We start from the raw sequence: 12693 nt of genomic DNA on the forward strand, positions 1-12693 counted from the left end.
AAGCAAGTTTCTCGGCTTATAAACCGAAATATACAGTCTGTAACTACTGAGCAGTGATTATAATGTCAGTAAAATATGTAGAGAACTTTTCTAGTCCATAATCTGAGAGAACATTGCTTATGACAACATCAGTGATAACAGACAAATGGCATGGATATGTTAACAGAGAATATGATGTAACACACAATTCAGATGGTTATTCAAGGATCAGAGAGGGCAGGTAAGGGTCCTGCTGTTAATGTTATCGATGTCAATCAACTGTATTGAAGAAAATTTCACTGGATTTCAATTGCAGTGTGATTATGATATCGGGGCATGGCTTCTGAGAGTGGAGGGAGGGAACATGATATTTCTCAGCCGTCAGTATTGGAATTTTATTCTTCATAAATCTTATGAAGATCACATTCAAGGGTACATCGACAATGAGGAATGAGGAGAGCCAATATTAACCACACAACCAGAAGACATTGGAGCAGAAATTTGGCCATTAGGCCCATTAAGCCTGCTCCGACATTCCATGATGGCCGTTAAGCTTCTCAACCACATTCTCACACTTTCTACCTGTAACCCTTAATCCCCTTTCCAGTCAAGAACCTATCTGTCTCACTCCTAAATATACCCACTGACATGGACTCGACAGCCCTCTGTAGCAGTGAATTCCATAGATTCACCGCTGTCTGGCTGAAGAGGTTTCTCCTTATCTTTGTTCAAAAAGATCTTCTCTTTCCACTGTCCCCTCGGGTACTAGTCTCTCCTACATTGGATACATCTTCCCAAAATCCTCTCTCTCCCAGGTCATTTAGTATTCTGTAAGTTTCAATTATACCTCCTAACATCCTTCTGAATTCTACCAAATACAGACCCAGAGCCCTCAAATATTTTTTATATGTGAAGCTTTTTATTTCCTGGCACCATTCTCGTGAATCTCTTTGGAAAATGCTCCAGGACCAGTGCATCCTTCCTGAGATATGGGACGCAAAACCTCGCACAATAATCCAAATGTGGCATGACCAAAGCCTTGTATAGCCTTAGAAGTACATCCCTGCTTTTATATTTAAGCCTTCTTGAAATAAATACCATCATTTTATTTGCCTGCCTAACTACTGACAAACTGCAAGTTTACCTTTCAAGACTCCTGGACTAAACTCCCTAGTCTTTTTCCCCTTCAGACTTCTGAATTTGCTCGCTATTTCGAAAATAATCCATGCCTCTATTCATCCTGGCAAAATGCTTTCCCTCACTTTCCCACATTGTACTCCATCTATCATTTCTTTGTTCACTCTCCAAACCTGTAAAAATTATTCAGCAGGTGGAAGTGAGGACCGCAGATGCTGGAGATCTGAGTCAAAAAGTGTGGTTATAGAAAAGTACAGTCTGTCAGGCAGCATCCGAGGACCAGGAGATTCGAAGTTTCAGATATTAAAAATTCATCAGGAAAGTGGGGTGGGTGGAAGGGGGCAGAGATATAAATGGAGGGAGAGCTGGCGCTGGGCGGAAGGTAGCTTGGAAGGGGACAGCTAGATGAACGTGGGTGATGATAGTGATAGGTCAGAGTGGAAGGTGGATTTGATGCTTGGGAAGGTACATGGACAGGTAGGACAGTTCAAGAGGGCGGTGCTGAGTTGGAGGGTTAGATCTGGGATAAGGTGGAGGGAGGGGAGATAAGGAAACTGGTGAAATTGTCCTTGATACCGTGTGTTTGGAGGGTCCCAAGGCAGAAGATGATGCGCTCTTCCTCCAGAAGTCAGGTGGCTAGAATTTGGCAGTGGAGGAGGCCAAAAGCTTGCAGGGCTTTGGCGGAGTGGGAGGGGGAGTTGAAGTATTCGGCCACAGTGAAGTGGGGTTGTTGGGTTTCTGTGTCGAAGAGTGTTCCCTGAACCGGTCTGTAAGTTGACATCCTGTCCTGCCAATGTACAGTAGACAGGAGCAATGGACTGACTAGAAGAGGCGTTTGGATACTCAGGATGTTCTCTGCCTGATGTGGTAGGATCCTTTGGGGCCTTGGGTGGAGGTGAGGAGGGAGGTGTTGGCACAGGTTTAATATCTCTTGCAGTGTCAACGGATGGTGTTGGGAGTGGAAGGTGGCTTGGTGGGGGCGTTGGACCTAACGAGGGAGTTGTGAGGGAATGGTCTCAGCAGTATGATGATAGGGGTGGGGAGCGAAGTATATGTCTGGTATTGGGGTCTGACTGTTGGTGGCAGAAATGGCGGAGTATGATGCGTTGCATCCTGAGGTTGGTGGGATGGAAGGCGAGCACCAGCGTGGTTCTAACTTGTTGTCGTTGGAAGGGTGGAGTGCAAGGGCAGAGGTGTGGGAAGTTGAGGAGATGCATGAGAGCACCCTCCTGCAGCCGAACCACCTCTTCAATGCTACCTGTCCCTCTGCCTATCTTTGCACTGTTTGAAAGCTTAGACAGAATGCCCTCAGTTCCTTCATATAGATAATGAATGCACAAAGTGAAAAGTTGTGGTCCCAACACTCAGTTTTGTGGAACACCACTTGTCACTGGTTGCCATTCTGAGAAGAACGCTTTGATCCCAATTCTATGCTTTCTCTAAGGCAGCCAAACTTCTATCCATGCTAGCACCTTGCCTCTAATACCATGGGCACATAGCTTTCTCAATAACCTCATGCATGGCACTTTGTCAAACGATTCTTGAGTGTAGATGGATAATATCTACTGGTTCTCCTTGATCTAATCTGCTCATTACTCCCTCACTGTTTTCTAGCCGGTTTGGCAGGACTGATCTCCCATTGATGAAACCTTGCTGACTCTGTCCTATTTTACCAAACACCTCCAAGTATCAGAAATCCCATCCTTCACGATGGATTCAAGGATGTTACCCACAACCAAGGTTAGGCAAATCAGTCTGCAGTTTTCCATCTTCTACCTAACTCCCTTATTTACCGGGGTGTCATGTTAGCAATTATGCAGCCACTTTGCCGTTTCCTGATTTTAGTCATTCCTGAAAGATTACCACTTACGCTTGCACTAACTCTTCAGCTATCTCCCTTACAAGGCTGGAGTGCAGTCCATCTGGTCCAGGTGAGCTATCCACATTCAACCATTCTGTTTTCTAACATGCTCTTCTTGGTGATGACTACTATAATCAGGACTGCCTTCTCACTCTCGTCAATTCTTGAGAAATTACTCGTGTCTTCCACCGTGAAGACTGATGCAAAGTTCCTCAGCCATTTCTTTGTTTCCCACTACCGTCTCTCCAGCATCATTTTCCAGTGGTCCATGTTCACGTTTACCTCTCTTTTGCACTTTATATATCTAAAGAATCTCTTAAAGTTTCCTTCATATTAATGGTTAGCTTACCCCCATATTTAATCTTCTCCCTCATTTATTATTCCTTGCCATCTGTTGGCCCCATTCTCCAGTTTCCCTTTACCCTTCACATTTCTTGCGCTTTTACTTATACGAAATCCCTGACTTCTCTCGTCAGCCCTGGTTGCCTCATCCTCCCTGTACCATGGCTTTATTGCTCAGCATGTATCTCTGCAGTGTCTCCTGAATTAATCTTGGAATTTTCTGCCATTATTGTTCCGCTGTCTTTCCTGCTAGACCCCTGTCCCAGTCAATTCTAACCGTTAATCCCGTGTGCCTCTCCAGTTGCCTTTATTCATTTGAAATACTGTTAACTATGATTCTACTTTCTCTCTCGCAAATTACAGAATTAATTCAACCATGTTCTAATCACCGCTTTTGATGTTTTATTTCACCTTAAGCTCCCTTATCTAGCCTGCGTCATTAAATCCAGTGTCATCTGTTCCCGAGTGGGCTCCACCACATGATGCTCGAAAAAGCTATCCCATAGACATTCCTCAAATTCCTTTTCTTGCGATCCACTCCCAACCTGGTTTCCCATTCCACTTGCATATTGAAATCCCCCTATGATCACTGTAACTTTTACTTTCCGACAGATCTTTTCTATCTCCTGGTGCATCTTGTCCCCCAGCTCCTGACTACTCTTTGGAGGCCTGTGCAAGTCTCCAACTGTGGTTGTCTTATGTTTGTGGTTCCTCAATTCTACCCAAGCAGATTCTACACCATCTGACTTTACTTCCTTTCTTAATATTGATTTAATTTCATTTCTTAGGAATAATGTAAACCCACTCCCTCTGCCACCGATCTTTTCGATAGTATATATGTCCTTGAATATCCTGATCCCCTTGCAACCACTTCTCTGTGATGCCCATCACGTCATACCTACCAATATCAGTCTGTGCCACAAGCTCATTTACTCTATTCCTTATACTGCGTGCATTCAGATATAACCCCTTCAATCTTGTATTAACGGTTCCTCTTCTCATTGTTATTTGTTTGTTCGGTGTGCTTGAAGTCAGATTGCTTACACTTTCCATACACTCTGTCTTATTTGCCTCTGTGCTGGAGATTTTAATAACCTTCCTGAGCTCTGTACATTTTCCTCCTATTTTCTAATTAAACCCTATAACGGACCCCCCACCCTGCCAACACAAACACTCTCCTAATCAGCTTAGACGGCTGTCTACAGCCTTAGTTAGGATTCAATCGGACTCTTGTCCCAACACAAAATAAAGGGACAAAAACAAGCTTTTCTGTACATACCAAAACATGAAAACTACAAAGATGCAAGATTGTTAAAAATCGCTTACGATGTGGATTCATATGAATTGAAATGTGAATTTAAAAACCACGGATGAGGTTTTCAACCTTTATCAGTCATTATTTGACCCTCAGCTGAGATGCTGATCTCCCCCCTGTCAGTGATCTCCCTCATTGAGAATCTCTCGCCCTGTCTCTCACACCGTGTCGAGAGGGACTACAAGTTCCTGTTGGCCCAGAATAATAAAATTAATTCACCTTCTCCCTGGTACTAATATATTGTTCTTTCGGATCTTGTTCAGGGTCAGCAACCCGGCTCTGTGATATTATTGGCGATAAATGATCTGGGATGACATCATCGTACTCACACGTTACGGACCAGACAAAGGGCTTGCAGTCTGTGGGAGTTTATAAATGAAATTTCTGTGTATTTCTCCTCATACTGTCTTCTGATATAACTTCACACTCGTCTGACACCCCTTGTTCTCACTCACTCTGTCGCTTCATTTTCTCTCCATTCCTTTTATCTCTCTTCACTTCCTTTTTTCTCTGTTAATTTTTCTCTCTCTCACGCACACACACACACATTCTGTTCTCTCTGTTGACAAATTGTGCTGTTGGAGAGATCGTCGGTGTACAATGGGCTAAATGGCCTCCTTCAGTGCTCTATCAATTCTGAAGTTTCTGACCCACAATAAAGACTTCAGGTGCCTGGAGAGACAAACTGATACTGCGAAGGACACAGTGCAGAATCATCCTTTATCTCTTCCTGTTGTCTGATATGCAGCGGCCTTGAAATATCAGTTTTAAAAAAAGGTAGAAATTCGAGCAGTTGAGAGAACGTTCACGAGATGATTTTGCTGTCAGGATTTAACAAGCAGTTCCCTCTTACAAAATTGGATTTGCCTGATAGCAGCTCCTCCCAATTGACACGTCCTGGCTCTGCCTGATGCTGATGAAATTTGCCTTCCGCCAATTCAGTAGATTCCTACAAGGTCCTGACATATCCATGTTCATAGCTATCTTAAATCTGAAGGAGCTGTGACCACTGTTTCTAAAATTATGTCCCACTGAAAGGTCAGTCACCTGGCCAGGCTCATTAGCCAATACGAGGTCCAGGATGGTTCTTCCTCTCGTTGGACTATCCACATACTGCTGCAGTTAACAAATTCTGCCCCGTCTAAACCCCTTGCTCTAATGGACGTCCAGTCATTATTGGGGATATTAAAGTCACTCACTATAACCACTCTGTTTTTAATACATCTTTCCTTAATTGACATACATATCTGTTCCTCAATCCTGCCGTGGCTGTTGGAGAGATTATAGTAACGCAGTGCTTGTATCCATCTTATTTTTGAGCTTGACCCATATTGCTGTAGTGGATGTTCCCTCCTGTATGTCCTGTTCACGTGCAGATGTAGCATTCTCCCTGATCAGTAAAACAACTCGTCCACCTCTTTTAGCTTCTTCTCTATCTCGCCTAAACCAATGATACCCTGGATACTTTGAACGGCCAGTCCTTTCCCTCTCTCAACCAAGTCTCTGTAAAGCCGCAACATCATAGTCCCATGTATGGATTCAGGCTCCCAGTTCATCGACCTTACCCATAACAATTCTTGCATTGAAATAAATACACTTCAGTCAAACTCCATCAGATCCTGACCTGATATTTGGTTTGAGTTTCCCTGATGTAAATTCCTCGTCGTCTATTCTCTGGTAACAGGAGATTACAAAAGACTGTCAGTAAAGCGGAACATATTGCAAACAGACAATTTCTGTTTCCTCCCTTGTCCCTTCAATCTGTACATTGCATCCCACACTGTCCAATTCCAATAAACTGCTGGGTAATTATTTTGCTTCAAACAACCGTCTCCAGGCTCTCACGGCACATTCTTCAACTCGCTCTGGACCCATTGGATTGATAGTTTTCTGATCCCTCTCTCAACCAAATCTCCGTAATATTTGTCTCATGGTTATATATATTCATCTGTCTTGCCTGTCACACTGCTCACATTAAAATCAGCATACTTCAGACTTCCAGTCCCATTGTGTTCACTCCCCTCTGCCAGTTTGTTGCTGGTCTTAGTTGTACTGGGATTAGTCTCCAACTGCTCTTCAGTCACTGTGCTTGTGGACGTACTGCTCTGGCTCCACCCTCCCTCCCCCCACAACCACACTAGTTTAAACCCTTCTGAGTGACAATAGCAAACCTGCCTGCCAGGAGATTGCTGCCAGTTCACGTCCATCCCGTCCTTCTTGTGTATTTCATACTGACCCAGGATTCCCAATGACCCACATATCTGAGATTGCTGCCAGTTCAGCTGCATCCCGTCATTCTTGTGTCTATCCTACCAACCCGGGAATCCCAACGATCCACATATTGGAAGTGCTGCCTACCCTACCAGCTCTTTGGCCATGCTTTTAAAAAACTACCTTCCTATTCCTAACCTCACTGGCATGTGGCATAATCTAGTCTCCCCAACATTCAAATATGCTTTCAGCACAACTCCAGCAAGATATTTACTATAAAATGGATAGACTTGACAATAAAAACTTAAGTGTAATCTCATTAACCAGGAACATGGAGCCCAACGAATCAGTCGTAATGATCATAAGATCTGATTTCTGTCACCTCCACCAAACCTGTGTGACAAGATATACTTATGGAGCATCTATTTGTACATGGACGAGGATAAACAGAAATTAGTCCAAAAGACCTGAAAATGTCATAACAGATGGGTGCCAGTCAGCCTGTTTACTCTGCTTTGCTGTTCAATTGGGTTTTGGCAATTCTGTTCCTTTTAATGGCTGGGGCTTTACCCCGGATCCCTAGCTCGTCAGAAAGTTCCCAGTGTCTTTGTGCGCTCACTGCGTATGGAGCATCCAGTGCCAGGCGATGGGGTGTGGGGAATCCCGGGATGGCTCAATGAAAAGCTGCATGTAGTGACAGATAGACTCAGGGATTGAGAGAGACAGAGTAGGTAATCAGGGACATGCTCTCACATAAGTAGCTGGGCAAGATTCCCAAGCTCTCAGGAAGCCTGAGGACCAGAGCCACTTTTACAATAAATCCGTCATATTTGCAGCAATTCTCTCAAACACAAGCAGATATACTGTAGATGGCAGAAACCTGAAACAAACACAGAAACATATTGTGGAGAGAGAAAAGATGCAATTCTCCCAATGCAGAGATTGCAAAATCTCCTGAAAGACAGAGTCCAGAGATTGGAATTGAACCGAAGTCCCTGGCACTGTGAGGCAGCAGCGTTGTGGTCACCACGCTATCCCATGATTGACAACAGGATTAGGACAGTTACATTCGTATATTTTCGACAGTTAGTTAACAGGAATGCTCTCACGCAGCCTATCTAAGATTGGGAAGCCTTTGTACAGCAGCAGAGGACAATTCAAGAAGAAATAAAGTGATGAACACGACACTTGTAAGCTAGCTTGCTTTAGAAAAGGAGATTGCAGGAGTTTTGTTAAGATATATAAAACGGGAGAGTGAACATTGGACAACCAGAAATTGAGGATGGCTGCAGAGAAATGGAAAACAAAGAATTGGAGAATGACCTGAATAAGTACTTTCCATCAATCCTCACAATGGTAGATACTATGAACATTCCAGAACTTAAAGCGAGTCAAGGGTGAGGAATGGATGTAGTGATCAGCGCTGAGGAGAAGGTACTGGGGAAGCTGCAATGTTTGAAAATGAATAAATCACACAGACTGGAAGGATAACAGCTAAAGTTCTGAAGGAATTAGCGGAGGAGATTGTGAAACCATTGGTCGTGACTGTTCAGGAATAACTATCATCAGACAGATTCCCAGAGAACTGGAAAATGGACAATTTAAAACCTCTGTGTAAGAAGGAAGAAAGGGAAAATACAGGAAATCATAGGGCAGTATAGCCTGACATCGGCCGTTATTAGGGATTTAGAGTGCATTGCTAGCAATAACATTGCAGAGTACTTGGAGGTGCATGGTAAAATAGGGCTGAGTCAGCATGGCTCCATCAAGGAGTGGTCCCGCTGACAAGTCTGTCAGAATTCTATCAGAAGATAATGAGCGGGTTTGACAAAGGGAGGATGTGATCTCATTTGCTAATAGGCAGTGTGTTAACTTTGAATCTGTGTTAAATTGAATCATGTTAATTTATTGGTTACAACTTGCATAAGCAGATGTACATAAACAAATAAAATTGCAGAGGAACAATTCAATGGTACATAAATAAAATAAGGATGGAGGGTCGGGTGATGTGTTGTTTCTACATGATTTGGGAGTGGTCGACCCCACTGTGGTTCCCAGTGACCATGTCTGGAGTAAATGTCGCATGCAAGAACAACTCTGGTTCTGAGTCGGTGAGCTGGAGTTTGAGCTTCAAACATTGCGAGGCATCAAGGAGGGGGAGAGTTCCCTGGATGCTGTGATTCAAGAGACAGTTACACTCCTTAGATCAACGGACTCAAATTCAGCCAGTGGTTAGAAAGCAGAGAGAGTATCTATAAGTGAGGCAGATAAAGGGATCCAGGACATAGAATTGCTGGAGCCTCAACCCCTGTCCATGTCTAACAGGTTCAAGAGTTTCGTTCCCTGTGTGGATCGGATGGGGACTGCAGGGACAATGAGCTGATTGGCCACAGCACCGAGTTGAGGAATGCTTTCAAGTGGGGCAAGAGAAGAGAAATGTTAATGTAACTGGGGATAGTATAGTTAGCGGCATAGACACTGTTCTCTATGACCCGGATGAGAGTCCTGAATGCTGCGTTACTGACTCGTGTTTGGGTAAGGGATATCTCAGCTGGGCTGCAGGGGAACTTCGAGTGTGAGTGTGAAGATCCATTGGTCATGGTCTGTGTCGGTACCAACGACAGAGATAAAACTAGGACAGAGGTTCTGCTAAGGGATACGAAGAGCTCGGAGCTAAATTACAAAACAGAATCAAAAAGGAAATAATCTGTGGATTACGGCCTGAGCCCTGAGCGAATTAGCACAGCGTCAGCAGGAAAATGCGTGGTTCAAAGTTTGGTGTGGGAGAAATGGGTTTGTATCATGGGACATTGACACCAGACACTGGGGAAGGAGCGCACTGTTCTGATCGGACGGTCTTCATCTGAACCGTGTTGGGACCAGAGTCCAAGCAAATCGCATAACTAGGGCGGTAGACTGGGTATTAAGCTAAATGGGGGTGGGGTGGTGTTAGTTATAGGGAAAATTATAAAACCCGAATTAAAGGAGCGGGTAAGACTGCAGATCTCAAGAAGAAGGCGTTTGGTATGCTTTCCTTTGTGGGTCACAGTATTGAGTACAGTAGTTGAGAGGTCATGTTGCGGCTGGACAGGACATTGGTTCGGCCACTGTTGGAATATTGCATGCAATTCTGATCTCCTTCGTATCAGAAAGATGTTGTGAAACTTGAAAGGGTTCAGAAAAAAATTACAAGGATGTTGCCATGTTTGGAGAATTTGAGCTATAGGGAGGGGCTGAGCAGGCTGAGGCTGCTTTCCCTGGAGCGTCGGAGGCTGAGGAGTGACCTTTTAGAGATTTATAAAATTATGAGGGGCATGAATATGATAAACAGACAAAGTCTTTTCCCTGGGGTAAGGGAGTCTAGAATTGGAGGGCAGAGGTTTAGGGTGAGAGGGGAAAGATATAAAAGAGACCTAAGGGTCAACGTTTTCACGCAGAGTGTGGTACGTGTATGGCATCAGCTGTCAGAGGATGTGGTGGAGGCTGGTACAATTGCAACGTTTAAGAGGCATTTAGATGGGTATATGAAGAGAAAAGATTTAGAGGTATATGGACCGGGTACTGACAGGTGGGACTGGATTGGCGATATCTGACTGGCATGGACAGATGGGACCGAGCGGTCTGTTTCCATTCTGTACACCTCGATGACTCTAAAATTCTAAGTTATTCAAATCTTCATCACAGACGCATATTATGGAAAGTGTTAGCAATCAAACTTCAAACACTCAGGACAAACAAATGACGATGAGAAGAGGGATGGTTACTACAGGGCTGAACTGTTATATCGGAACGCATGCAGTATAAGGAATAAGGTAAATAAGCTTGTGGCTCATACACAAATTGGCAGAGCGCCATCACAGAGACGTTGCTGCAAGAGGATCAGGATTGGGAGCTGAATATTCAAGGATATGCATCCTATCAAAAAGATAGGCAGTTGGGCAGAGGGGATGGGGCTGTCTTATTAGTACGAAATGCAATTAAATCAATAATAAGAAATGATATAAGGTAAAATGGTGAATAATCTGTGTCCGTAGAATTGAGGAATCAAAAAGGTTAAAAACAAGTAGTTGGAGTTCTGTTCAGGCCTCCCAACAGTACTCAGGAGCTGGGGTGCAAGATACACCAGGAGATGGAAAGATGTGTAGGAAATACAAAGTTACAGTGATCATGTGGGATTTCATTTCGGAGGTGGGCTGTGAATTCAGATTGATGGTGGTTTGCAAAAAAACGAATTTGTGGAATGTCTATGAGATGGCTTTTTGGAGCAGCTTGTGCAGGCAGATTAGGTGAGGGAGCTTAAGGTGAAGAAAATCATAGGAGGCATTATCGTAATATGATTGAATTTCCTCTGCAATTTCAGATGGAGAAGTTATATTCAGAAGTAATGGTATTAAAGCTGAATAAAGGCAACTACAGAGACATGAGAGAGGAGCTTGGTAGAATTGACTGGTAGAAGGGCCCAGCAGGAGAGACAGCGGAGCAGCAATGGCAGGAGACGTTTTGAGTAATTCGGGATGCAGCAGAGATTTACGCCGAGTAAAATGAGGCAGAGTACTTGGAGATTCAGGTAACCATGACCTGATGAGGGAAGTCAGGTATAGCAGGGAGTAAGGAAAAATTACTTTTAAAACCGCAATGAATAGCTTAACCTCTATCGTGGGTAAGATCCTGGAATCCATTGTGAAGGATGAGATTTCTGAATACTTGGAAGTGTTTGGTAAAATAGGGCAAAGTCAGCATGGTTCCATCAAGGGAAGGTCATGCCTGACAAATTTGTTCGAAATCTTTGAAGAGGAAATGAACAGGCTCAATCCAGTACAGCCAATGGATTTATCCGCCTAGACGCCAAGAAGGCCTTTGACAAGGTGTCACACAGGAGATGATTGAGTATGATAAGGGTCCATGGTGTTAGAAGCAAGGTAGAGGCATGAATAGGAACTTGCCTGTCTGACAGAAAGCAGAGAGTGGGGATAAAATGGTCCTTCTCAGAATGGCAGCAGGTGACAAAAGGTGTTCCACAATCTCAGTGTTGGAATCGTAACTTTTTAATTGTTACGTTAACAATATAGATGATCGAACTGAGGGCACTCTGGCTAAGTTTGCAGACGATACAAAGATAGGCAAATGGACTCATCGTATAAAGAGGCGGAAGAAGGAATTGACCCGGTAAATGTGTTGGCAGATGGATTCCAACGTCGCAAAGTGTGACGTCATGCACTTTGCTACGAAGAATCGAGGCATGGTCTATTTTCTAAATGGGGAGAAAATTCAGAACTGTGAAGTGCAAAGGGACTTGGGAGTTCTATTGCAGGGTTCTTTTAAGGTAAGCTTGTAGTTTAAGGCAGTAGTTAAGAGGGCAATTGCATTTATTATTGATGACATTTATTACGGAATGAATTGAATATAAGAACAGGCTTTATACAGTTTTGGTCAGAGTACATTTGGAGTGTTGAGCGCAATGTTGAGCCCGATATCTCAGGAAAGGTATACTGTCCCTGGAGCGTGTTCAGAAGATTTTCACGGGAATAGTTATAGGAGTGAAAAGTTTGTTGTATGGCGAATGTTTGAGTCTTGGGTTCTATACTTGATAAAATTTAGAAGGAAGAGAGGAAATGTAATTGAATCCCACAGAATACTGAATGACCTGAACAGAGTGGATGTACATAAGATGTTTCCATTGGTAGGAGAGACGAGGACCCAAGGACACAGGCTAAGCTTAAAGGGAACATCTTTCGAACGTTGCTAAGGAAAAACTTCTTTAACCAGGGAATGGTGAATCTTTGAAATTTATTTGCAGAGAAGGCTGTGGGGCCAGGTTATTGAGTATATGTTAGACGGGGATAGCATT

Source organism: Chiloscyllium punctatum, chromosome 27 (genome assembly GCF_047496795.1).
Source record: "Chiloscyllium punctatum isolate Juve2018m chromosome 27, sChiPun1.3, whole genome shotgun sequence".
In the NCBI taxonomy this organism is placed as follows: domain Eukaryota; kingdom Metazoa; phylum Chordata; class Chondrichthyes; order Orectolobiformes; family Hemiscylliidae; genus Chiloscyllium; species Chiloscyllium punctatum.